The sequence below is a fragment of the Papaver somniferum genome, chromosome 4 (genome assembly GCF_003573695.1).
Source record: "Papaver somniferum cultivar HN1 chromosome 4, ASM357369v1, whole genome shotgun sequence".
NCBI classification, from domain to species: Eukaryota; Viridiplantae; Streptophyta; class Magnoliopsida; order Ranunculales; family Papaveraceae; genus Papaver; species Papaver somniferum.
Window position 1 is genome coordinate 9051565 of NC_039361.1, and position 26565 is coordinate 9078129.

General features: G+C 36.4%; 1 non-coding gene across 1 annotated transcript; it reads right to left on the reverse strand.

Annotated features, from left to right (window-relative positions):
- Positions 1 to 20981: 20981 nt before the first annotated feature.
- LOC113276892 lies at positions 20982 to 21070 on the reverse strand. Its single transcript, XR_003324684.1, has one exon. It is a non-coding gene; the product is annotated as a small nucleolar RNA Z101 (small nucleolar RNA).
- Between the last annotated feature and the right edge of the window lie 5495 nt (positions 21071 to 26565).

The window sequence follows — 26565 nt, forward strand, 5'->3', positions numbered from 1 at the left end:
CCCCGCTTTCACAAGAAGAACTTCTAGGCTCGTCACTAATCAAACGGTCAAAAGTGTTTCTTTTCCAAGCCCTTTCGAGCATACACTAGAAAAAAAAAATCCTAATGGAAGGGGGGTTCTAAGCAAACACACAGCAGGCTTACTCCACCAAAACAAACCTAAAGATTTCTAGCAAACAAAAAGCATGATGGCTCCACTTAGATTGTTTCTAGACCAGCTTCTAATCTTTCGAAAAGGAATTCGTTACAATCTGAGCAAACCTCTCTGGAATCAATCCGAGTTTAAGTAAGTTGAATTGAGACGAGGGAAGCTGCGAGGAGCTTTGATACCCAAGGTCTCACCGGTATTATAAGGCGGCGCAGTCACGCATTCAACTCGCAGAAACCATCATCAACTTCAAAGTATGCTCAAAAGAGTAACCAATATTTTTCGAACGACTTTCCCATTAATCTCATTACTCTATAGGACTCGTTCTAGTCAAAATTTTAAGCTTAGGTTCGCGTTTGGTTTCGTTTTCCTAAGGCGGGCAAGATGGAAACGGTGATGAAATTCGAGTCCTTATCTTAATTTGGCCAGGCCTTGCCCTTTACTAGGAAATTAAAACAACTATATTCAAATCCTCAGCATATATTCACCTTAAGGCATACAATAAACCCGCTGACAGGGGATTCGCGGGTGTTTCGAAAGCTTACCTCCCGTACAAGACGGGCGCAGAACCGCTGGAGTCGACTCGGGCCACGACTCCTATGTCATGTGCGAACCCGAGGGGATGAGACGATATTGTAATCGTCGTCCTTCCCTACAAACAGTTTTATATTTAATGTACCCTTCCTTAGGGTTTAAAAAAAATAATTGTCCAAGTCAAAGTCCAAATAAATTGCAAAAGAAAAGAAATAAAAAAAAATAATTACAAAAAATGGAAGGTTTCTAAAAAAAAAATTCTCTCTTTTTTTTTTATATTTTTCTTTCGCTTTTTCTTTGGTTTTTTTTTGTTTTGTCTTTTTCCTTCTCTTTTGGCTTTAAGCTTTGATTCCAAGTCTTTAGTATCCAACTTCAAACCTGTAATACAAAGACACACCCAAAGAAACGTAAAAAGAAGAAATGAAATAAAAAAAAACCTAAAAATTCTACCTAAGCACAAATCCGCGTCGACGGCGCCAAAAATTTGATGAGTTTCAAAAGTTGTTGTAGTAGTAGATTTCGTCTAAGACTTGTGAAGGTTCGATTTTTAAATTTAATAAAAATAAATATACAAATAATGTTAACAATGGTGAGAGGTACTGGGACTAGGATTCCACCAAATATTCAAATTCATGTGATTCACCTATTTATTCTAAACCATTATAGCTCATTCAACAAGTATTTTGACTCTATTTATTTGCCTAAGATAGATTCTTAAAATATTAATTGTAAATCTTAAGCATGGCATATCAAAAGAATTAATCCTAAGCATAAACCATCAAACGAAATGACAATTAATTAAGAATTTTTTTTTTAATTTTAATTTAATGAAAATAGTCAAAAAAAGAATTAAATGAATTTACTGCATGATGAATTTTGGTTTCCTCCGTCGTCCCAGCGTGGGGTTTAACTTCTCATATTAATCACTTGATCAAAATACATGCTTGTTGCTCAAAAGTTGATTAAAATGATGAAAAGGTGTAAAACAGCAAAAGTACGACCCACAAAAAGCGTCCAAAAAGAACGATAAATAATAATGGTCACAGACGCAATATCTCTACGACCCACGCCTGTGTGTCGTTCTCACTGTTGGAAAACGACTGTCCTGGCTAGTCTGTTCTTCGTGTTCTTGGTGTTCTTCATCAGCTGCAGTAGCAGAAAAATGACAGCTCTGCAACTCGTGATTTCTTCATTCTGTAGCCTCCAAAACTTCCCCAAACTCTCTCCACCTCTCTATTACTCCACCACACCCTTATATACTCCTTCATGCACCGAAATCAAGCGTCATAACTCCGTATATTCTTTCATTACTCGATAGTATTCTTCATTGCCGGTCACCGATTTTCTTCCCTGATTTATCAACCCACGCATTATTCCTTAGCTGTCATGCTACAAACACGTTCCAAAAGTCACCGAAACCCTAGTTTCCACACGCAAACCTCCAATTACAGCACACACTTCCCGGAAATAAACCCGAGAAGATATATCCTCCGTGTTTTGTTCCAACGGCAATTCCGACCAATTTTAATCGAATCGAAAACCATTACCAAGCCTGTTAAGACAAATCTAGTCATCCCAACAAATATCCGCCATTGAGTCTCCTTCAATCCCGACCAAAATGCGAACCATAATTCTGACACTTGAGTTCCCTCCAAAACTGATATTTGAATGGGGAAGATGAAGGCCCCTTATCCAGTCCGGGGGTGCGATTAGCAGCTTCCTAGAAATGGGGTGCCCCTTAGTAATTAGGTTACCCCTTATCAAAAGTGAGGATCCGTATAACAAATGTCCTCTGGGGGTGCAGCGAGCAACTTTTCGAGCCGAATTTTCCAACAATATTTATTTCCAAAAAAATACCTACAAACACACAAAAGACCATAATAAGGACAAAAACGAGCACTAACAATACGAAACATTAAGGACAAATTAGACACATAAATGCGTCTATCAGAAGGAGAAAAGGTGCTGAAAATGTTACATAGTGGAGATGTTGGCAATCATAGTGGAGGAAGATCTTTGGCACATAGAGAAAAAATGCAAGGTTATTACTGGCCATACATGCATGAAGATGCAAAACAAATATCAAGACGTTGCGAAGATTGTCAGCGGCATGGAAAGAAAATACATGCACCAGGAGCACCATTGTCATCTTCAACCAGTGTCTGGCCCTTTGGAAAATGGGGCTTAGATATTGTGGGGCCATTTTTACCAGGAACTGGACAAAGAAGATACTTAATAGTCGCAATAGATTATTTCACAAAATGGACATAAGTGAAGGCAGTACAACATATTCGCGACAAAGATATCTTTACATTCATATTCGAAAATATCATTTGCAGATTTGGAATTCCTGCATAGTTGGTATCTGATAATGGGAAACAGTTTGAGGGGCAGGATATAGAAATTTTACTTAATGCATTCAAGATAAAATGTGGAAAGTCAACTCCTTTGTATCCACAAGCTAATGGGCAAGTAGAAGCAACAAATAAAACAATTGAAGATATATTAAAGAAGAAATTGGAAGGACACCACAGAGTATGGTGCGAACAAGTACATAATGCAGTATGGGCCTATAATACAACTAGAAGAGAAGCGGTGTTACCAACATAGGTTGTTATTCCGTCAACAAAAAGAGAAGCTTGGGAGAAAAATCTTAGTGCAGGCTTAATTTTAAACAAACTTGATGAATTAAAAGAAAGAAGAGAAAAAGCTTTACAACATATGGAGAATTATCAGCGAAGATTAGCTCGAGAATATAATAAACGTGTCAAAGTACGCGAATTTCAACCAGGAGATTTAGTTCTGCGAGAAACACCAATATATCAGCGAGAAAATGGTGGAAAATTAGCGAAAAATTGGATGAACCTTACATCATTAAGGAAATAGTTGGAACAGGAGCTTATAGATTAATGGATCCAGAAGGAAGAAATGTTGGTCATAGACTGGACAGACCATGGAACAGGTTGTACTTAAAAAGATATTATCCGTAAGAATCTTTGAGAAGTTATGGAATCTGAAAGAATAATTGCAAGATTACTCATATCAAAACAAGATCATAATGTGCGAAATTTTCGCAGAGATAATCACAGAACAATGACATAAAAGAAAGAGGCGAACCTTTATGGCGTACACCCTAGTTCGCGAATAAAATTTCGCAAGAGGCAAATGTAAGACCTAAAGTACGTCATATTAGGGGGTACCTATTGCATGGACCAGGGAAAGGCTACACCGCCACCGGAACCTGATTCATGGAGATTTGGGGTCAATAAAGCCCATCCGGGAGAGGCACCTTGGATTCTCAGCTTAAGCATATGACTTAGGTTGGGCGACTAAGGTAATAAGGACTCTCCCAAGGAGTCCAGAATCTGATCAAGGCGCCGAGGTACACGGTTGAGTCAAGAGTGTCGGGGGCGTTTGAAGCGTCCTTTCCATTCTTGACAAGTCTTGGATCATACTGCACTCGGCCTGAAGAAAACCCCACTTAGGGTGCAGTCTCGTAACCATAAACCCTATAGATAAAAGGGATAAGAGGCTGCGAAAACAACTGGTTGTTGTTAAGACTGGATGGGAGGAGATAACCTTGTATGGTAGAAGTACGCCTCCTTGAAGGGTCAACCAGGGGGGAGATAAGGGACGCACCCTCCATTAGGGAGGTGATAAGTGTCTTAAGACGCAAATGTCATGAGGCTTTTTATTCGTAAGGATATTAAGACTTGACATATTTGTGCAACAATCCTGAAGAGGCAATAATACAAAAGAAAAAGATAAGATGAGATCAATGGGTTTTCGCATGAAAGTGCGAAGACGTCCTGCGATTTCGTCGCAAGACGGCAATGCCATGGGGCTTTATTTTCGCAAGAATATTTATGCCTGTCATACTGTTGCAACATTCCTGAAGAGTCCATAATACAAAAGAAAAAGTTAAGGCAAGATCAATGGGTTTTTGCATGAAAGTGCAAGGACGTCCTGCGATTTTGTCGCAATGAAAAAAGGTGGCATAATAAGACGTTTAATTAGGAAGGCAAAATAAGACAATATGATAAAACAAATTAATTATAAGTATTCGCAACATATTATTTTTTTCAAGAAAGATAATGAGAGGCAAGTATGGGAATCAATACACAAGATGCATTATCTTTCTCATCAACAAAATATTAAAAGAAAAGTTGATTCCAAAGTTGGTAGAAAAGCGGAATTCGCAAAAGTGATAGAAATAAGACAATTCAAGAAGACAAACCTAGATAGATAGCTCAAGATTCAATATTAATTTCAGTAGAAGGAGATGACAAAATTTCTTCGCCAATATTCTCGCAAGCCTCTCCTTCATTTCGGTTTTGATCTTCGCCATGACTAGCATCTTGATTATCGCCAGCAATTACTTCTTCAGGATAAATTTCTTTCTCATTCTGATTAACACCAGCAGATACTTATTTATAAGGAACCTCTTCTTCATCTTCCAAGAAATTATGCTCTGCACCGCTTTGGTAATCATAATCACTATCAGCAGGACGAGGAACTTCATCGTCATCTACTTATAAAGGATCAATTGATGTAGGAGGAAGCGAGTTGGTTAATAAAATGTCATTTACAAGGACTTCAGCCCGGATATGAACTTGGCGAAGAAGTGCTCTCTGATGGTTCCTATCTTGAATATCCTTAAAATAAGCAAGATAATCAAGTCTTCTTTCCGCTGGATCGCGAGAACCAGTAAGAGTAGAGACAAGCAATGCATTTTATTTGCGAATTTTGGCATATTTAGCCTCCAAAACAGAAATAGAAGAATAAAGATTCTTCTCAGTCTCTGCGAAAGATAGAATACAAAATTTTATTAATATAAGGAGTTCAGAGAGATATGACAAAGAAAAGATAATTAAGGCAGTCAAACTATTATGACTACCTTCCTTTTGCGAAATAAGGTGTTGAATCAAAGACAGACAACTATTTTCCCAACAATCCATTGCGTCATCAAACTTATCTCCAACTAAACCTTTAAGTCGAGACTGAAGATTTTTCTCTTTAGAAATAAGAAAGACATTTTTCTTCGCAAGAGAAGAATAAGATTCTTCTAATTTGGAATATTGTTCTTTAAGTTGATTCTCCTTTACACTTAAAGCTATTCTACCTTGAATGAGTGTATCTCTTTCAGCGATAGATGACTCTGTTACTTCTTTAAGTTCATTTCTCAAAGAGCGAAGAGATTTCTCTTGGTCAGCACATACTTTTTGGAGAATACTAAGTTGTTGCGAAGATATCGCCATCTTGTTTAAATAAGTTCGCTTCTCTTGAGGTAAGGTTTTATTCTCATCTGATAAAGTTTCCATCCCTAAATTAGCTTTAGTTAAAGAATGAGAAAGACGAGATACTTCATTACTTAATAGATCTTGTGTTTGAACTAATTGTGTATTTTCATTGGTAAGATTATTTATCTGATCAAGAGAATATGACTAGAGGTTATCTAATTGGTTATATTGATACATCAAAACTTCTTTATCAACACGGGCTTCTTCAACAGCAGATTCAAATTGATATCTCTCAATTATACGTTTCTGGTTTAATTCTTAACATGCGAAAGAAGGATTTCAAGGATAACTAAACATGGGAAGGATAAAACCATCGAAATGACAAATTAAAGACATAGATAAGAAAATCATACCTCTCAATTCATCATTCTTCTTGCGAAGATTGTCACGATCCAGCAAAACATTCTGGAGCTTCTGATTTTCAAGGCGAAGAGAATTACACTCTTTTTCTAAAGCTATCTGCGAAGCAGCTCTGTCAGAACCCAAATGTTTGCTCAGAATTTCGCAAACATTAGACTTGATAGGATCAGTATAGGATTTCTAGCCATCATCCAGAATTTCAGATAAAACTTTGAAAGCAATATCTATCCCTTCCACGGTTTGTTTCGAAAAAGGAAGAGACTTGGGTAGAGAACTGGTAGAGATAGAAGGTTGAGAAACATTCTCAATGGGAAGAGAAGAGGTTTCATTCGTAGAAGGATCCACAAGGGGAATTTCAATCATAGAAAGGTCAGCAGAAGAAATGAAGTCAGAGGCAGCATTTACGCGAATTGGAGATATAGGTTTATCTTGTGAAGATGTCGCAGGAGATTTGGAAGAAATGAGTAGGTGGAAGGGAATAGAAGTTGGAACAGTTTTAAGGTGGCGAGATTTCTTGAGAGGTTTATTAAGATCTTTATCACCCTGCGAATTACAATCCAGATAAGAAACAGAGGCAACAATATTGTTATTAGAAAAAGATAGTGTTTCTTACTACCTTCTCATTCGCAGACTTCCTTTTATGTGCGACAACCTTATGCTGTGATTTGGGAATGTTAGGGTTCTGAACTGTAAATTTAGTGTTGGATCCGCTTTTGCTGAAATAACAAGAGTATGGGAATCACATAAACAACATCAAGTAAGGCAATAAACAAGATCAATTTCAAATATATCAATCTCAGCAAAACTCATAAAGAAGAAAAGAGAAGTGTAACCTTGATGAATCCATGAAAAATAATAGCAGGGAGATTGTCTCAAAGAAAATTACGAACTACGAAGATATGGTATGAAGATGAAGAAGAACTTAAAAGATTGAAGAAGAAAGAAGAAAAATTGTAATAATGGAATTTGCAGAAGAACGATGAAGTTGCAGAGAAAATAAAAAGAAAGAAAAAGAGAGTGGGAATGAATATATATAGAGGGAATTTCTCCTCGAGAAAATAAATACGATTAATACGGAAAGATATAAGTGGTTAAAAATCAACGGTTACAAAAGACGTGTCGAGAAATAAATGGAGGAAATAATACGTGTGATAAATTCAGAATATGAAGAGGAAAACATCTACGACATTTCTCACAGCATGCTCTACTTCGCAGAGAAGATATGAGAAGAGGCAAAATGTAGGATCAGAATCTCGTAACAATAATGTCTCAGCGAAATTATCAAAGGCACAGCACAATAGCGCCGCAGAACAATTTCAGGAAGAATATAACAAACGACGTCAGCTAGGATCATGAGAAAGATGTGATAGTCCTGCGAAGATTAGAGAACTTGCGAAATTAACATTTGTAAGGTTGCGAGAATGTCGCAAGCCATATCCGAAAATAAAGGACAGAATTAGCTGTCATCCACTATGTATTTCCCTATAAATACTCATTCAAGTTGTAAAGATGGGTGAGATCTTTTTTGAGTAAGAAACAAGTAAATAGGAGTGAGAAAGTCTAGAACAGAGATCATTCTTAATTTCTTTATCTTTTCTTGTATGAATATTCAAAGATTGTTCAATAAAATAAAGAGTTTAAAATCTAAAGTGAATTGATTAATAATAAAATCATACGAGGTGTGTAGTGTAGGATTTCCTACAACTACAAGAGGAAATTATAAAGATACAAGCTACCCAGTTATGCACAATTACACATTATGCTTGAGATTTATAATGACTCTGTTGCCCATATTAGCAGCCCAATTAATTAAGCATAAAAGTCTTTCCATCAATGCGTAACTCCAAGTCTGTTTTGAAGCAGTATTTTTCCTCAAACACGCGACGAATCAATCAAAAAAATATGAACATTTTACATATGTAGGCGAATCAATCAAAAAAATAAATAATTTTATAAACCTTTTATACAACAAATCTTAAGCAAAGTCCTTAAAACATCAACCAGCAATTCCAAAACAGGAATTTTAATCTTGATTTAGTTAATTTACAGCATTCACTACCTTCTAGAAGTTTTAGTTACATATCACTGTCCGAGTTCTTGCCAGAGCTACGTACAACCGATATCCATAGTATACCTACCATAGTCACTTAGTCGGTACCTTCACCTCTGAATAGGGCTGTGCAAAAAAATCGGAAGCGCGGATTTCATTCGTATCCGTCCATAAAATTGCGGGTGAAACCCAATCCGCAAGAGCTATGGATCGGATACGGGTGAAATTCTCAAAACCGCACGTTTACACGGTTTGGTTGCGGTTGGACTTTGTAATCCACGGATTCATCCGCACCCGTGGTTAATCAATTAAATTTATGGTGACCAAGTAACTTCTGTAAACTCAGAGAACATGTGGTTCAAGACTTTCTACAAATACTTTATGCGCGTGAAACTAGTGATAGTGAAAACGGTTTTGCTGCTGAATTTGTTTGCCCATTCCTTCCCTGCAAATTCGTTCTCTGCAAATTAACATCTAAACCATTCAACAACCAAAATCAACGGCAATAGAATCAATTTGTCGTTGTTTTATTGCTTGAACTGGTTCCCGTGAAATAGAGCAAATAGATACACATCAAGAACAAAATTGGACACTAATGAAGTACCATCATCAGAGAGATCTCTTTAAACTAGCCTAGATCTCTTTAATATGACTCAATTAATAAGACCTTTATAACAAGTCTTTCTGAACCACACGACCCTTCTCAGTGATATATCCTTCTTTGATCTCTAACATTCATGTCCATAAATTAACATCATAAAAATCTTTAATCTCCAACAACCATCATTCATGGTAATCTGCTCGGACAGAATAAGAGAAGAAGAGAGTTTTGACGGGGAAAGTAAAATTAATGGACCAAGTTAATGGAGGAGAAAATTCATGTATTTTTTTTTTTGTTCTTTTGACTAAATCCGCGGTTAATCCGCATCTGGTCCGTATCATCCATAGATCCGTGGATGTTAAATTCGCGGGTGATTGGGCCGGACACGGGCGGGTTTTATAAATCCGCAACTTTGACGGATTGGACGCGGGTGACCCCTAATCTGCATCAGTCCGTCCGTTGCACACCCCTACCTCTGAAGTGAACTGTTTATCAAGCCCATTGTATTTAATTGCAGATTACAGGGCCCAAAAAAAATAATATTCTCATTGTCAGGCCCACAATTAATTTTAAGTACCGTGACACCCATAATTATTTCCGTGACACCCATAATTATATGAAATCATTAAAAATGTATGCATGACGGATTATGCATCCGCATGACGGATTATGCATCAGGGGTATAATTGGCAACACAACTTGGATATAACATATCTAAAAATCCGCGCCATAGAATTTTACAAATTTTATATCGTTGGAAATCTTTTTAAGAGAGCTACGCAACGAGCACAAACAACAATATCAAATTTTTGTTTTTCACAAAAAAATCAAAGGTGAACATCATTTTAGGGAAAATTTTCGAAAACTGGCTACATATTCGTTATGCAGCCACTAAGAAAGATGCATAACACAATTTGCAGACACAATAAAAGATGCATAACACGTTATGCAACATATTTTTGTTCACGCATATATTATTTTGGTTTATGCAGCCACTTAAACGCTATATATGCCTGAATCCAACAGAAAAAGCAGACGCATAACGAATTATGCAACCATTTTCTCGACTGGATAACAAGTTATGCATCTATAACAAGTTACGTAGCCATTGTTCTGATTGATTTTAGTGTGTACAGATAAAATTGATGCATAATGCATTATGCAACCATATTTTCAGATGCATAACAGGTTATGCATCCATTTTCATGACTGCATAACATGTTATGCATATGATATTGTAGGTGCATGATAAGTTATGCAGTCTTTGTTTCTATTGGTTTTAATAGTAACAAAAAAGTTGATGCATAATGTGTTCTGCAACCGTTTCTCGACTGCATAACAGGTTATACAGACATTTTTTTAGATGCATAATAAGTTATGCATTCATATTTTATATTTTTTTTTTTTTGACTGATTTCACTTCCAACAAGAAAATTGATGCATATCACATTAGTAATTTGACTTCTAACGTTAGTAATGTAACATCTTTTTCAGTTAATGAATGGTCCTACCTTTCAAAAAAAAATTGACTTGTGAAACCGGTGCACTCAATTGGTTAAGAAAAAAAGAAGAATTTATCTCCAACTGTTTTTCATGCGACTGTACTGGAATTCTGAAATGACGAGTCGCTAACTAATTGATTAAATAAAGAGAGTTTAAGGATACAGGTGTTGTCGTTCTGGGCATAAAGTGGAGATGCATTCATTATGTTCAAACGAGTGGATTGATTCTATTTTCCTGGGTCAGCTTATGGCAGTAAGGAGGGACGTCTTTTGGAAGGCAAAACTAATAGTGCATTTCTACAAACACCTGTTGTACGTGACTTGACGTAACCATGGATGAATTTGGTGTTAACTACCGTCTCATCTCCTTCCATGACATTTACAAAAAAAAAAAAGAAAAAACATATCTCTCATACACCGGTCAACATTCATAATTCATTATTGCTTCAAGAACGAAATTCAACTAGATAGAATCCCCTTGTAAAGTTACTCCATCTCAGCAATTCATTCAATATTTCTTCTCTGCATTTTAATTCAACTCAATCGAAGCAACCACCATCTTCCAATCCATGACACAATAATTCTATTGTAATCTCGACCTCAAATCACTGGCAACCACATCTCCTTCTTCTCTTCAAATCCATCTCACTGTCTCCCAAATCTTCTCAATTCCTCGTTTCCCATGAATATCAACAACAGCAAATCTCATAAAAATTAGGGATTTCTAAATTAGGGTTTTTGAAAAGTTCATTACTAGTGTTAGATGCATGTAAAAGGAAGTTTTTGAAGACTTGCAATTCTGTTAGCAATCATTTCTCTTCATCTTCAATTCCGTCTCCAATCATTGTTTTCCTTTCTTAGTTTCTATATTGTGAACAATGGTGATGACGAATGTTGGGATCTTCATGAATTTGTGGTGCGAGAGGAGATCAAAAATCAATCCGCTTTGCGATACAGAGATTTTTGGAAATTTCCTCTCTATCTCGTCTCCCTGATAAAACATAAGTTTAGAAAAATATGGGTTTCGGATAATTTTTGAATGATTTTTTAGGGACCATGGTTTTTTTGGGAGGACCATTGTCTTATTAAGCCACCTTCCCTTTAGTTATAAGGGGTGTCCTAGAACATTGAAATGACTAACCTATCCTTAATCTAATTTAATTTAAAACCAACACAAGAACCACCTCTCTCTCTCTCTATATATATATATATATATAACCACCACCTCCTCTCACCACCACCTCCCACCACCACCGATTACCACCACCACCACCTCCAATTATCACCACCAATAACCACCGATTACCACCACCACCACTATATATATAGCTTTATTTAAAACATTAACAAAGATATTCTCACAAACCCATTACTTGTCATTCGTTTTTTGTTGAATAAATGAGAACTAATCATCAAAATGAGTTGAAAATGGAAGTTCCAGAGAGGTTTAATGGAGTTTTTTCAGTAAAAAGTTCGGTTATCTTATTTTTTTCTTAACCGAACTAAAAGTTCGGTTGATTCGCAAAAAAATACTTTTAACCGAACTCCTTGTATTAGAACAATACAAGTCCATAAGTTCGGTTCGTTTGCAAAATTATTAAGTTTTCTTTGTAACCGAACTCTACCTATAAGTCCAGTTCGGTTGATTCGCAAAATACGTTGAAGTTTGCGAACCAACCGAACTTCTAACACTAGGTTACTTTTAACTTGAAATTAGGTTGGGAACTTGGTTGCGTTAAAGTTTGCGAACTAACCGAACACACAAGATGTACTCAAATAAATTTTCAAGTTCAAAGTTCGGTTACCTACCATTTTATCCTAGGTAACCGAACATTGCACTGTACGACCAAAACCTCCATTAACGAGCGAGTCCGGTAACTTGCGTGTTTGGAAAACGTAACCGAACTACACTTTCAGGTGTGTTCGGTTACATGTTCTTGACATATAGTAACCGAACTACACTTTCAGATGTGTTCGGTTACATGTTGTTGACATATGGTTAACCGAACTGGCCCAAATTTACATAAAAAATTTCATTTTTTTGAAAGTTTGGAGCAATTCAACCAACATTATCTAAGTTTGAAGCATACTTGGGTACCCAAATACCCTTCCTCCGATTGTGGTTGGTAAAATCCATCGTTTTTGATGTTTTCCTTCTTTATATTCTCTAACTTTACTCTCTCAATAATTCTACTTCTTTAAAACAAAAAACTCATCTGATTTTTTAGTCTCACTAATTATCTTTAACTTAATCATCTCGCTAATCATTACACTAACTATTATTAACACTAGCTAATCATCACCCAAAATTAATCAAGAGGGTAATTTAGGGATTAATATAAATATCTAGATAAGGGGTGACCTAGATTTACTTCTAATGTCTTTACCCAAAATAAAACCATGGTCCCCAAGAAAAACCATGGTCCCCAAAAAATCGTTCTAATTTTTTTCCCAAAAATGAATACGCGCGTGAAGTTTCACGCCCGTGAGTTTCACGGTGGAGAAAAACTGAAAAATGGGTCTCCCTGTAGTTTTCACTTACAGGAACTTACTAAAATAGCCCATGTATTAAAATCTCATAGACTTCTCATTCTGTTGTTGTTGTTATGGTGTGATGACCATTGACCAGGCAGGTGGCTTGTCGTTCCCAAAGAGATGGTGTTGCTATTTTTGCGTAATGAATTGCCATTTGCGTGATGAATTGTGATTTACGTATAAAGAGTATCTTTTTTTTCCCCTTCTCATATTCCGGCGGCGTCTTTTTTTACTACCGATGGCATGAATTAAGTAACTATTTTCTAAGTTAAGTCTTTGTTCTTATATCGTGCCCAAGAGGCTATTTTAGCATACATTGCACTGGCTTGAAGACCTAAATTAATTAAATTGAGCGAATTCCAAACGTATATTCGCATAATAGATTAATTAAACTTAATTAGAGGTGTAAACAATAACAAACGTAATAGAGCAAAGTTCAAACGTAACCAGGAGGTGGCTGTGTTGCATTCGCACATACATGAGTCAAATGCATCATCTATCTCGACGTTTCCTAGTTATGTCCTATTTTTTGTTTAAAACCTACTTGCTCATGATGCAAGTGAAATTAGTTTGAGCCAACGCTTTTCTCTAAGATCAAAAATAAAATAAAATCGTGAACAACCGTACTGGATTTTTCAAGAAGCTTCGAGAAAAAGCAGAAGCATGGAACGGACACATGAGAAAATTAAAGCTTTTGATCTAGCAGCCATATGCATGCTACTGTTTAAAGTAGGCTGGGACATCCATCTCAAAAGTCTGGGACTTAGTTCTGATACCATGTTAAAATCACTCAAAACCAATTGATAATGAGTGGGATGGCTCTTCCATATTATATATTTAAGTTAATTAAGCGGATTCTAGCTATGTGGGACTATTGTCCTTTCGCACCAACCGAATAAGGGAATATGATGAGTAGAAAATCAAAATCCTCTTTGGCTTATTTAAGCAGGAGGGGGCATGCATTTCTGATGTCCCTCATGGAATCTCCCTCTTTTTGTTATTTCTGCTTTCGCAATTGAAAGTCACTTAGTGTTAGAAAGAGCAACGAGTCTCTATCAGGTGGCAAGCAATTAACCAACTTTTCTTGATGACTTTTTAAAATATTTGATTATAAAATATTTGATTTTATCTAAGCGGAGCTTACATCATGCTTCTCAACTCTCAAGTCTCTCATCAACCACCAACAAATGGGATGAATATTGGTTGTCTAAAAAAATTTAAGTTTTCCATGCGAATGGAATTAATAGGATAAATTGAAAGGATAATTCTTAACAGACCGCTTGGTAAACCACACCAAAACCACATCTGAAATTTTATCTCACAAATTTTTGATATGGGTCCCGGTGGGTTTCGCGGAGGACAGCAGGAGTCCCATTTAATGAGATTTGCTGTGTCTAGCGGTTTTCGTGTGGTTAAATCACACGGTATGTTAAGGATACAACTGCAAAGCCTTAATCAATGGCGTAATTGTTGTTGATTCTCCTATATTACAGCTGCAAGATATTATCTCTGTCATGCCTTAGTCAATGCCTCAATCACCGTATTTACCTATTCTCATTCATTGTAAATCAAACTCTATTTAGAGTAATCTAATAATTTGTATAAAAAGGAATCCTAATCCACCAAGTCTGTGTGGAAAATATTCACCAAAATATTGTGTTCTGTTTTGGTATCAGCCAGAAAGATCCATACCACGCTTTCTTCAACAAACCTTTATCTTCAATGACAACACCAGAAACCTCAACTCTTCATACTATACATGTTAATCATCTAATTGACGTGAAACTCATAGACACCAACTATATTCTTTGGAAAACTCAGTTTACGCCACTATTGAAGGGCTACCGACTAGAGGGTTATGTGAATGGAAACTACAAAAAACCATCACCAACCATTCCTGGTACAAAACCAGAATCACCAGCAACTACAAGTCCTGCATATACCAAATTTGAGGAACAAGATCAGATCCTCTTAGGGTGGATATTATCATCTCTCACTGAAGGAGTTCTAGGTCGAGTTTCTGGCTTAAACTCCTCAAAGGAGGTGTGGGATGCTTTGGAAAAACGACATGCTCCTAAAAATAGAGCACATCTCATGAACCTAAAAAGACTAATTCATAGTCTTAAGAAAGGTAATAGCACTATGCATGAATATTTCTCGAAATCTAAACAATTGTTTGATGATCTTGCAGCGTCAGGAAGTGCACTGGATGAAGCTGATATGCAGGAGTCCATTCTCAGTGGACTATATCTAGCATATGATATGATTGTGACTTCTCTTAGCACTATTGAAAAGCTAGATATGGATGCATTCTATGTGAATCTGCTCTCATATGATATGAGACTTGAACAACATATGGAAACACTGCAACAGCCAATAGCAAACATCGTCTCTTCATCAACTCCAAGATCCGCTCAAGGGACAGAACAAAGGAGAAATCAAGGATTTCGTCCACGGCAACAACAGCAAAGACAACCAAGATTCAAAAATCAATATAACAGTCCACAAGAACAAGAAGAAGGACGTTGTCAGATCTGCAACAAAAAGAATCATGCTGCCAAAGTCTGTTAGTTTCGCTACAAGGAAGATAAACCTTCTCCCAAGCAACGTCAACCAGCTGCATACTTAGCATTACCTGGTGGAGCAACAGACAACAATTGGGTAACTGACTCAGGTGCTACATACCATTTGACTGCAAATCTCAACAATCTCGACATCTGCCATGAATATGAAGGAACTGAGCATGTTCGAGTTGGAAATGGTAATGCACTTCACATTGAGCATATTGGTAATGCCTCTTTTTCTCACAATAATCACTCATTTCATCTTACAAATATTCTACATTTTCCTGAGATTAAAACCAACTTACTCTCATTTTCAAAATTCTGTCAAGATAATGAGGTTTATTTTGAATTTCACTCTGGTTTCTTTCTTGTAATGGATCTCCACAGCAAAAGCAATATTGTTAGTTATCAAGAATTTTTCAATACTGTTAGCAATATTCTACGGACTGTCTTCCGAGTTATCAAGAATTTTTCCCTTCCAGTATCGAATAAAAAGTTTGAATTTTGCCATTCCTGTCATGTAAGCAAGAGTCACAAACTTCCATTTCTTGTTAGTTCATGAACCTTTGATAAGCCTCTGAGCTTAGTAGTTTCTGATTTATGGGTATCCCCAACTGTTTCGAGAAATGGTTATCGTTATTATTTTCTTTGACTTGATGTTTTCTCTCACTATACTTGGATATACCCACTAGCTAGGAAGTCAGATGCATTACCTGTATATATACAGTTCAAAAAGTTGATAGAACATCAAACTGATCACAAAATTAAAGTCTTTCAGTCAGATAATGGAGGAGAATACAAGAAATTTACATCTTTTCTCAATAGCTCGGGAGTCAAACATAGATTCTCATGCCCTCATACTTCAGCTCAAAATGGTCTTGCAGAACGGCGCATTAGGCATATCACTGAGTCTGGTCTAGCTCTTATTTTCCATGCCTCTATGCCAAAGTCATATTAGGCAGATGCTTTCACAACAGCATGTTATCTCATAAATCGAATTCCAGCTTCACAGTATGAGTCTAAATCTCCTTTACAACTGCTATATAACAAGAAACCTGATATTTCCTTCCTCGAGGTATATGGTCGTCTATGTTATCCATGTCTTAGGCCTTATGTAGCAAACAAGCTTGAACAAAGGTCTCTTCCTTGTGTATTTATTGGATACAGTGGTGCACAAAGGGTATCTATGCCTTCATGTGCCAACCAATAGACTTTACATCTCTCGACACGTCAAATTTGAAGAAACAAGCTTCCCATTTGCTTCCAAACAACATGTATGTTCACTTGAATCTCAAAAATATGTACCATCTACTAAGATTGTCACATCATCCACTTTGTCAGCTCCTTCACCTGTTACTATCCCCGTTACAATTCCACAAGTGCAAACTGAACCTACACTTCAAGATCATATATTATCTAATGATACTTTGCAACCACCAGGTGAAACCTTACCCTCAAGTTCAGTTCAAGTCACTAATAATGCAGCTGATAGTACAGTTGTTGCTGGCAGTTCAAGTGTTCCATATCAGCCACCACCTCAGCAGCATTCCATGGTTACAATAGCAAGAGATGGTATTAGGAAGCCAGTTAAGAAGTTATGCCTAACTGCTACCAAATATCCTTTGGGATTACCAGAATTTATGGATTCATCATGATACAGTGAAGCATCCAAGGATCCTGAATGGAGGCCTCCTATGGATGATGAAATCAATGATCATATTCGCAATGGGACTTGGAGTCTAGTTCCATATGAGAAGTGGATGAATGTAATTGGCTCAAAATGGGTTTTTCGAGTGAAACAAAAACCAGTTGGAAAGATTGATAGACGAAAAGCACGACTAGTAGCAAAAGGCTTCAACCAGTGAGAAGGATTTGATTATGCAGAAACATTCAGTCCGGTAATAAAGCCAAGCACTATACATCTTGTTCTCTCTATTGCAGTATCACATGGCTAGAATATGCGTCAATCAGATGTTCAAAATGCCTTCTTACATGGCGTACTGACAGAAGATGTGTTTATGAAACAACCTGCTGGATATATAGATCCCGATTATCCCAATCATGTATGCAAGTTGAACAAATCAATATATGTTCTAAAGAAAGCACCACGTACCTGGTATTCAAGGCTTAGCACACATCTTACTGATTTGGGTTTCAAGGGATCAGTGGAGGATAGTTCTTTATTCATACAACAATCAAATGCTGGATTTACATATGTGCTTATCTATGTCGATGATATTATCATAACAGGTTCCAATCCGTCACTTATTACAAATCTTATTCATGATCTGAATTCTTTGTTTGCAGTCAAAGATCTTGGTGAATTAAATTACTTCTTAGGAGTAGAAGTTGTCAAACAAGGAAATTCTATAATACTCAGTCAGCATAACACTACACCATTTTTTCCGATTCGAAACAGTTTTTGAGCGTTACGAATCGGGGTTGTAACGGTTCCTGACCGTTACGAAAAGGGGTGCTATAATTTTTTCGCAACGGCCCACTAGCCGTTACGAATTTTTTTCGTAACGGCCCTTGTAACAGCTTAGAACCGTTACTACGTGGCACCATCGTAACATGCTCAATCCGTTACGAATTTATTTAGTAACATGACGCTGTAACAAGTTAAAGCCGTTACGAATTTTTTTGTAACTGTAAAAATATTACTGTCGGTCAACCTTGACCTGGTCAAAATCAATCAGCAATGACCAATTTTGACCGGATCAAGGTTGACCGGCAGCTCATTCTCGACCGGGATATGCCGGCATTCCAAATAAATACACATTTCATTCTACTAATCATCCATATCTAACAATAGTTTCAATCAATTCATACTATACTCAATCAATTCATATCTACACATTCATATAAAAACACAAATTTTTCTAAGTACCAATTTTTCTTTTGTTGAGTATCAAATTCTTTGGGAATACATAGATAGCAATTTACTAAGTTCCAAAGTTCAGTTCATAGAAACTTAAAAAAACTTTCTAAGTTTTCCCATGTCACATGCTAACAGGAACAGAAACACGACTCACATAAAAGCCTTCTCATGCCGCAGACTGCTGCATCTGAAGTAGGATTCACAAAGCTGATGGAATCCAACGCGACAATAGCTATGCATCTTCAATCCAATGGCCATTGCTCTTACAGTATCTCTCTACCAAGAAAGAAGCAGCTACGTAGTACTTCACCTGCAGACACAAAACACTGTTAACAACGGTTTAACAACAACGTTGTTAGACAAGAAAATTAGGCAAATGCAAGAGTGTAAACCAAATTTAGTTGGTTAGAGATAACACATAACATCACACATAGGACAATACAAAAACGATAACATAATAAAAAAGAAAAGATTGGTGGAATATGAAATCATGAAAACGTGTATAAAGAGCTCGAGGGATTACCAAGCTTACAAAGAGGGGAACTAAAGCTATCCAGAAATATGTATGCCAACCTGCACATTGAAAGAAAAAAGAGAGGCTTTTAAGACAGTTTGTAAGATCAACATGCCAGGAAAATAATTAGTAGATTGAATTTTAAAATCAAAGACTTTGAGTTGTTTGTAACTTACTAATACAGATTTATCTTCTTGGCGATTTCGTACTAGATTTCTTTGTGATTCTTGTTGTTTGATCACATATCCTTGCTGATACAAAACACAGTAGAAATTTAGAAAATAAACTCGTAGGCAAGACATCATCATGTCGTACGCCTTGAATACAATAGTTATTGAAGGAACAATATGCACAGAAAAAAGACCAAAGAAAGCAAGTTTAAGTTGAGTAATAAAGAAAGCAAGTTTAAACTGAATGCCTTTACGAATACTTAAGATAGAATATGCGGACACAAAAAAACCAAGAGGTACCTGCATCCACCTCCTAACAACATCTAGCCGGTATGTAAATGTCTGACCAAACAACCCAGCTACAGCCCCACAAGATAGACGCGAGATATACTGAGAATGTAAACTACACAAACCATGACATATACTCTTTTTAGGACATGTAACCTACAAATATACACAAACATGACTCACATAACATCGCAAGATCCAATTTCAATTCTTAAAGGAATACCCTGATGATAAGAAAATTCATTTCTAAATATTATGAGAAGAAAATACTAGGAATATGAAGGAGAAACAACTGGCATGTTCAGCCAAACTACGCAGAGAAAGAAAACATTTGAAGATTGAAACTCAGACACAGCAAACATTGGAAGATTACTATACCTTTAATTTTTTTTGCACAAAAGCATATTGTAATTACAAAAGTAAGAATAAAAAAAAAACTACTATGAAAAAGCATTCAACATATAAGTTATCTTTGATTGATCATCTGAAATGTATATGGAACTGCATTCATATACTTTGGCAATGTGCGACTTGAGAGATCGAGTAACTTTTTAATATTTATCAGCACCTTCATCAAACACACCAGAACTTCCAACTCTGAAATCCAGTTGCTTTTGATGCTTTAATCTACGACGCTCATCAAAACTTTCCCACCCTTCAAACTGCTTGTGTGACATAATACTTGGATACATAAGACTATCACCTCTTGCACAAGTTTTAGATAAAAAAAAAAGAATCAAAAGTCAATACCTGACTGAGATTATCAATTGTGATTTCTGTATTATGAAGATCAAGAGTCGAGAGCTAGGTGCACATTTTAAATAGCGTCGAAGGAGGGGATTTGAGGCCATTATTACTCAGATGCAGAGCCTACAAAACATGCGACTAAGTAAATGATGATATGATTCAGATAATTTACAATGATAGGAAAAAATAAGATTGGAGTACCTTCAGATACCGTAAACTCCCAACTGTGTCAGGCAAGTCTACCAATATATTTGATGCAAGATCAACCTGCACCGAGAAAAAATTTCAGATCACAAATCCAAGTTATACTTGTAACAAATACGAATTTTTGGATAGTAAAGTAAGATTTAAATACTCGTCTTCCTAGCTGCGCTACCTAGCTGTCTTGTTGGAAACACAGACATACAAGTTACGACTGATATGCGCGCTCAACAATATCCTTCCTCTTTATTATAAAAAAGTTGTGTGCAATCTCAGCACAAAAAGTCCTGAATCAGGTAAGATAAAGGTGACAAGTAAAAATCAATACCAATACCATAGAGAAGAAAAAGAGAAACCTAAGCACAGATAAAGGCCGGAGAAAAGTGAAAAATCATCTTTACATGGTAAATCTTACTACAAGGGAGATGAAATGGAAAGTGGTTTTACCTGTTGTGCATCATCAACAATTTGAGCTCCTTGACATTGTGCACTATAAATTTATTGAAGTCATTGGGTAGGAGGTAACACCCTTGAGATACAGATATCTTCAACTTGGATAGCTCGTCCGACCAAACCACACCTCTGAAATCAACCAAAAATCTCTAAGGTGTTAACATCAATGAAATATTTAGACGCAAATTATACATTACGTATGAAATTTCCTCATTTGCCTTGTAAATATACAGTTAAAGCATAATAAATGTTTCATTCAAAACAAAGACGCCGTTGAAAGTAATGAAACTATAGAAAGAATGATAAGCTAGAGCTAATTATAGTTAGACTCTAATTGAGATTGGTTATTAGTGTGTCTGCCTATTATACTCACCCTGACCCAGTCAACTATAGTCAACACAGAGTAAGTGAGGCAAAAGGGCCCCAACAACATTATATCAAACTAGGGCCTCCTACGCAGTTGGGATACTTGATTCATACTCTTAAAGATGAGTTACATGAAAACTTTTAAACTTATTTCCATTACACTAAACCCTACCTGTCATGTATAATTATTAAAGAGACATAAACTTAACAATAAACCTTATTTTTGCAATGAACAATACATACCACAACTGAAATCGTAAATCAGAATCATAAATCTAATATGTTCTCAGTTCAGATTCATAAATAATAAAAGATTCATAAATAATAACTATGTACATCATATTGAGAAGGTTTCTAGTCTGTTTACGACGATTCAAATCAAACCCTAATTAAATATGGCTTCGTATGTAGAAAATCAAACCCACCCCTAGGAATTTCAATACCAAATCAACGAGTAGCAAGAAACCCTAAAATCGATTGAAATATTGAAACCCTAAAATCTAATTTACAAACCGAAATCCTACAGATGATAAATACTTACAGAGATCTGTGAAATTGAAAACCTAAACTCGCTTAACAGACGATTGAAGATCAATTCTTCAAAGATTAAATGATTTGATAATAGATTAGAGAAAACCCTAAAACTGGTGATGATAAAACTGAAATCGAAACCCAAAACTGATGATGATGACGACGATGATGATTAAAGAACTGAGATCTTCAGTTGAGAAGAACTAAAATCAGATGTGGTTAATCTGTATTCATGGGGAAGAGAAGAGAAATGGGTTTACTCGATGAGAAGGGGGAGAAAAAAAGAAAGAGGAAGGGAAACGAGAAATGTAGTTCACTACTCGATGAGAGGGGGATAAAATCATATCTTTAAGGGTGAAATTATCCTCTAGTGTAATTCATGTTGGGTGGAAAAAAATGGCACATGGCTGAATGGCACACGCGCAAATACACATGTTACCCGAGTCTAGTGTGACCAAGCGTGTGAGCAGCACGCGTAAAAAATTAGCCTGTTACGATTCATAACGGCTAGCATCTGTTACGAATCATAAAAAAAAATGGTAACGGCTTCAGCGTGTTACAACCAGGTTGTAACGGCTTTTTGTAACAGAAGTATTCGTAACGGCTGCTGGGCCGTTACGAATTTTAGTTGCGAATCTGGAAAAATGGTGTAGTGTAAGTATATCTCAGATCTTCTCAAGCGTACAAAGATGGATGGAGCAAAACTAATAACTACTACCCTTGCAGTGAATGCTTAAATCACCAAACAAGGTACCAAAAGATATGAAGACCCAACACTCTATCGCAGTGTCTGTGGAGCATTGCGAATATCTGCATCTTACGCGTCCAGATGTTGTTGTAGCTGTCAATAAAGTATGTCAGTACATGACTGATCCATATGAAGAGCATTGGGAGTTAGTGAAACAGATTTTGAGATATCTAAAGCATACAATTCACTATGGATTAGTGTTAAACAAATCATCAGACACGCGAGTACATGCTTATTCTGACTCAGACTGGGCTGGCAGTTTGGATGACAGGCGATCTACAAGTGGATATGCCATCTACTTTGGAGGTAATCTTGTATCGTGGAGTGCAAGGAAGAAAAAGACTGTTTCAAAATCGAGCACTGAAGCTGAATATAAAGGAATAGCCATCGCTACGTCAGAGTTAATGTGGCTTCAATCTCTTCTAAAAGAATTGGTCATACATGTTCAAACTCCGTCATTATGGTGCGATAATTTGGGAGCCACGTTCTTAACTGCTAATCCTGTGTTTCATTCTCGTATGAAACATATTGAGATAGAATACCACTTTGTAAGGGTGGCCCGTAAACAATTAGAAGTGAAGTTCATCTCTAGAAAGGATCAGTTGGCCGACATTTTTACCAAAGGGTTAGTTGCTTCACGTTTTAATCTTCTGCGCAACAAGTTGAACATTCGTCATACTCTTGCACAACTTGAGAGGGGATGTTAAGGATACAGCTGCAAAGCCTTAATCAATGGCGTAATTGTTGCTGATTCTCCTATATTACAGCTGCAAGATATTATCTCTTCCATGCCTTAGTCAATGCCTCAGTCTCCTAATCCACCAAGTCTGTGTGGAAAATAGTCACCAAAATATTGTGAAATTGAAATTCATCTAGCTAGGCTAGCTTAAACCAAAACAAGGAACAAACTATCAATATACATCAAATAAAAAACCAAGAGGATGAGAAAAAGGAGTGAGAAAAAGAGGGTGATACGGATTTACCTATCTTTCAAAAAAAATATGATACTATGGCAGTGAATGGACTTATATTATGTGATGCAACAGGAAATCAAGAGGAACCAGAGGTCCAGAGGCCTCATCAGCATAATAGACTTCTCTAGGTGGGCAAAACTTCTCAAGGAATTTTATATTTGGAGACTCTTATCTGGGAACATTATTTAAGAAACCTGTTTTGAGGCATACTGAATTTATTTGAGGCATACTTATTTATTATCCCATCTAGGGTGGTTTTATAAGGGTTGTCTAAAGGTAGTGCAATTACCTATATATCCTTAAACAATCTAATTACTAGAGTGCCCTTATCCCCAAAAACCTAAAATCAAAAATCAAAATAACCTTTAAACTTAAACATCTTGGACTCCAATTCAATCAAGCAATCAATCAATTAATCAAAGGAAACACGAATCGAAGTGAGCAATGTTGGAGTGCGAAATCCAAATCTCAATTGCTCTTAGATGTATTTTAGAATGCATTTGTAACAAACCAATCTTGTTTTTAATTGATTTTATTTTGTTCGATCGATAAAATATGATTTCAAAGGTGAAATTACGATTTTCAGAAGATCAGTTCGGCTGATATTGGAATATCAATTTTGAGCCGAACCTAGTATATGATTTAGAGAAACACTATGTTCGGCTAATGCGATTTTGCTAGATTTTGTTCGAATCAATCGAACCTAAATTCGTCAGTTACAGAGCGAAGTTCGGCTGATAACTTGTCAGCCGAACCTCTGTTTTTTGAAAATACACCTGGGTTCGGATAACAACGATTTTGTTCAAACCAGCTGAACCTAAATTCGTGAGTTACAGAGTAAAGTTCGGTTGATAACTTGTCAGCCGAACCTCTGTGTTTCGAAAATATTCCTAGGTTCGATTGACAAGTTGTTAGCCGAACCTAAGTATATTTTCGAAACACAGAGGTTCGAGTGACAAGTTATCAGCCGAACAGTTCATCTGGTTAGTAGATCTGGGTTTTAAAAATTCAATTTTTGATAGATTCAACTTATAAAAAGGACATTAAACCTCGTATAGAAGTCTACCTCTGATTTGAATCACATATTTTGGTCACTTTGTTGGAAATAGCTAAGTATACTCACAATAATGGCTATTCTAAACCCTAGTTATTCTTCTAAAAACACAAGAAATAAATTCTCTTAAGAAGATTTATTAGACATTGAGACCTATGAAGAGTTCTTTATCGTCCCCAAACTCCTTGTCGTCAACAGCCATAGGAAGATAAGGTTCGTGGAGAAAGGAGTCAAATCCAACAAACCTTCTAGGCTGATGATGTCGAACCAGAGCCTTCTGAATTTTGAGAGTTCTCAAAACAAAAGCTTTTATTTGTTGAATCTCCTCTCTTGTTTCCTTCAACTCTTCAAGAACACCAGAAAATTTCTGAGAATTTGAAGGAACAACTCTTGGCTTCCTCACATTCCTTCTTTTTCTTTTCAAAGTTGGAGGTAACGAAGATTTCTCTTTTTCCTTCAAGATTGATGGCTTAACAATCATATTAACATCTTTTCCATCAGAAGACATGATGCTTGTAGTTTCCATGAGTGTATGAGTTTGTGAGAGGAAGTCACAATTTAAACTCAACAGGCAGTCTTAAGATGAAAAAAGTCTCAGAGTAGGAAAAAGGAATGTAGGGTTACAGAACCTTTAACCGCACAGGTTCACGCACATATCATACCCTATAAAAGGTTGAATTGTCAATTTTAACCCTCTTTTATTGATTAACCAGGGAAGACCTTTCCAATATCAATTAGATATTGAAAAATTCCAATCTTGCAAAACAGGCAAATCTCAAAAAGAAAAGAAAACAAATTTAAAACCATTTTTCTTTTTCAAAAGCCCGAGGTGTGCAGAATCTTGTCTCTTTTAGTCAGGAACATGAGACAAGATGCACTAACCAACACAATTTAAGTTGTGGTGGGATGAACAATAATCTGTCCATCACATCCTTTTTGATCGGAATTCATAGATCCATGTCTATCAAAATGTTTAGACCATACTTTTTTCTCTAGTGGTCTTGACCTATCCTTGGAAACCAACTTCTTTGAAGAGGATAAAATCTTACATACCTCAGCGATTTTTTGAACAAGTTTAAGCTTGTTTTCTAGGCGATTTGCTCTTCTTTGAAGTTTATTGACATATGTCATCTTGTGTTTGTACTTGAAACACTTTGAAAGTTCATGACCTTTGAGTGAATAATAAGAGCATGTCAATGGATAAGATGATTCAGACGCCCGAGATGTGCAAGATGCTAGACACAAAGTGGAACCTGAAAAATCAGACAGAGAGTTTCCAACAGATTGGTTAATTTTTTCTTCCAGATTGCTTGAGTCTTCTTCTGGAAGAATATCGAGATTCATGTATGTATTACTACAATTATCAAAATCAATATCTTCACTAAGAAGTGCAACACTTGATCTTGCGTCTTCATTAGAATCATAGTGATCAAACATTTCATCAAGAGCTGCAGCAAAACCTTTGTTCCCAGTGTATTTTCTACGGTTTGGACACTCATTTGCAAAATGACCAAAACTTTTATACTTAAAAGCACCATGGTATATCCTCGTCATCATCCTCGTAAGCATCCATGTTTTTAGGAGGAATGCGACTGTGAGGTTTAACTAGTGACCTAGGTTTGTCGCTGGTAAACTGTTTACTTCTCTTTAATAATAGATCTCTAAACTGTCTTGTGATCAAAGAGACTGACTTGTCAAGATATTAATCTGATGAATCAACCTCAGACAAATCATCCTCAGAGACATGAACACTTTACTTTTGACAAGTAATTTAGTGTTCTTTTGTGCTTTGAAGGCAACATCCTTTCCGATTTTGGATGTATGCTCATGATCAAAGATCTTTAGCTTTCCAACCAGCGTGTTTCTGGAGAGAGCATCAAGGTTATTTCCTACAACTATGACATGCTTCTTAGAATCCTATCTAGATGGCAGCGGTCTGAGAAATTTTCACAATGTCCTAGTCTTACCCAATGCAAAGGATGCATTAACAATTTCAGATATTTTGTGATTAAACTCATCAAATGAATCTTCATCTGCCATACGAA